We start from the raw sequence: 2,993 nt of genomic DNA, 5'->3' as shown, positions 1-2,993 counted from the left end.
GTAACGTGTGAGTAGAATTTGAGTAGTCAAACTTGGAATAGCATACGGATAATATTAGAGTAGCATTTGAGTAGTCAAATTTGGAATAATATTGGAGTAGCATTTCAGTAGAATTTAAGTAGCCAAAATTGGAATAGCATACGAATAATATTGGAGTAGCGTCCGAGTAGTCGAAGTTGGAGTAATATTACAGTATTGTTTGAATAGAATTTGAGTAGTCAAAACTATAATAGTATTCGACTATCATTACAGTAGCATTTGAGTAGTCAAAATTGAAATACTATTCGTATACACAGAAAAAGTGGACGAGTCCTTGGCCTACGATGCTCACCGTCGTCCATTTAATTTTCTCGAACGAACGAACATAATAGTTCGTTCGAAGGATGCGACGCCGCGCCGGTATTGTTCTCTACCTACTCATCAACACTCTCGAAGCCTGATTGAATTTCCAGGAATCACTATTAAAGCATCAATGGTGCTGACACGTGCCCATCGATCTCGATTAAGTCCCTCTCGAAACCGGGAAATTAGTGGCCGCTATTAATCACGCTAGCCAGTTATTAATTAACCGAGTATACAGTCGGCAGCTCCAATTGTGCCGATCCGAACATGAGTTGATTTCAAGCTCCGTAACTTCCACGCGGCGACACTGATCTGCAAATCACCGATCTCGATCGAACTCGCCAGATTTAACCAACTTTCAGAAAACAGCAGATATTTGTTTTTTTTCTTTATTTGTCAAAAATTCACATTTAAAGGGGATGAAATTACTCTTGGAGGTCGAGAATGTATCTTTACCAAAACTTTGCATATTTGTAGAACCAACACTGGATCGTTTTTTTATTTACCAAAAATGCACATTGGCGGGGGAAAAGCTACTCTTGGATGTCACGAGTGAAAAATGTTTCTTTCGTCTGAAATCGCAACTTTAGATGAGCGGTTTAAATTGAGAAATGGCGCGGTCTCAAAGAGCGAATTTAATAATGCAATTTTCTGGAAAGATTCGATAAAGGTACGACGACTATACCAGACGAATATCGACGATTGCAACGACGCTGTTGCATAAACAACGTTTTGTCCAAACGGCGAGATAATCCAGTTTCGTTTCACGCTCAGACGGATGAAACCGCTTATTTAAAGCAACAAGTGCCTCGCATCCGTTGAAGAAGAAATCTCCTTTCGTCAAAGCGAGCCTTGGACAGCCGTTTCACGGCGAAATAACGAAAAGCTGGAAGACAAGGCGTAACCCAGCCTTTTGTGTAATTCAATCCGACGAGCGCCTTTCAGCGGGAGAAAGTGTTGTCCTCCTGTTGCATTCCTTCCTTAATCGATTGGCTCTATTCCTGGGTTTAAGAATCGATCGCCGACACAATTGGGCTATGACGGAATTCGTTAATAATAACATCGAAATTCGCTGTTTCCTGATCGCCGATGCGAGAACGATTTCTACTTATTAATTAAAGGATACATTTTTTAATAAACGTATAACGAAAATAGATATTTTAAACGAAACCTTTAAAGTTATATATTTAACGCAAAGGAATCGAAATAAGAATTTAAAATGAATTTGAAATAGAAATTAGAGAAATGGTCGCAAATCGAGTAGGAAGTAAAAAGGAGATGTGTAATATCTTTTAGAGCACTTCCATAATCAGGTAATTTGTTTTCATTCTATGGGTACGGGGGAACCGGCTATTCAGGGAGTTAAGACGTCATAAAGGAGGGCTGCTAACGCCATCGATATCGTAGCCTTTTCCTTGGACACCATTTTTGAGGTCCCGTAGGATGTTTACAGTGGTGGTTGGTGGGAATCAATACCCAGGACATCGGGAGGCTTGTATCTCGTCCAATTTCTTTTCTAGAGGATATTACCTTAAAGATCCGAGGGGGTTCGGAACAGTCTCGATGTTCTCGGGCTTATCAGCGGAATGAAATACTTGTCCGGTTTAAAACTGGCTTACACGGCTCGACCTACCTCTCTTCGAAGAAAAATATTTCGACTTTAATTATCGATAATAGCGTTTTTAAAATAGAAGAATCATTTTTTTCTAGTTTCTCTTTGTTTAAACTCGATCGAAGTTCGCTACCGAATTTATGATTCCAGCACGTTAAACGGTCTGCGAGATAATTCGCGTTGATTTAAATTTTTGCCCGTGGTTTGCCTGTCGTTTTGTTTTCAGGTCGCGGTAAGGAAACCCACCGTCGCGGCTTTCATTACGTATTTACCGTGTAAAGTTAATTAAGCTCCTATCGCGTGAATTAAAGCGAACTAATACACGATGTAGGGCGATAATTTGTGCGAGACTGGCTCGCGGACGGGCTGGATTTATTCAAAATATAAATATTCCACGCCTGGCCTGGCAAACAAATTGCGAAGACGGATTTGATCTCGAGATTTCGATGAATTTGCAAGGAAACTTAACGAACGGAATTGTTCTTGATAAAATAAAAAGAAAAAAAAAACATCTGTTTCGTGCACGTGGGTAGATATTGTTACAGGTACGCGCTAATCCGACTATAATTTTATAAACATATCTCGCGAGGTGTTACTTTCACCCTGTATGTTATTATTAGACTAGCGGATGTTTATGCAAATTCATATTTTTATTCGCACAGATAAAGGACAGAAACGTGCATTAAAGTGTACTTCGTCTTTTAAATGTAGTTACATGTACATCCTTGTATATTTACACTTGTTATGTGAGTATAAATATCCGCAGTCTAATTATTATTATACATTTTCGTTATAGAAATTTGGATAGGATACCAGAAACCATAAATTGAATTGGACTTTTCTCTCTTTCAAAAGCATACTCCAAGCTCACTTATTCAAACAGCGTCAAACACCAAGCCTCTGTATCTTCGCTCAAAAAGGAAAACGTGGTAGAATAGAGAAAACAGAACGCGAACCTTTGCATCCGACTCTTTTCTCATTCTCAAAGGCAACTCTCCAGCCTACTCATACAACGTCAAACCCACCTAAAATACGTTAT

This window comes from Hylaeus volcanicus, chromosome 7 (assembly GCF_026283585.1).
Source record: "Hylaeus volcanicus isolate JK05 chromosome 7, UHH_iyHylVolc1.0_haploid, whole genome shotgun sequence".
Lineage (NCBI taxonomy): Eukaryota > Metazoa > Arthropoda > Insecta > Hymenoptera > Colletidae > Hylaeus > Hylaeus volcanicus.
Note: the sequence above shows the minus strand (reverse complement) of the source record.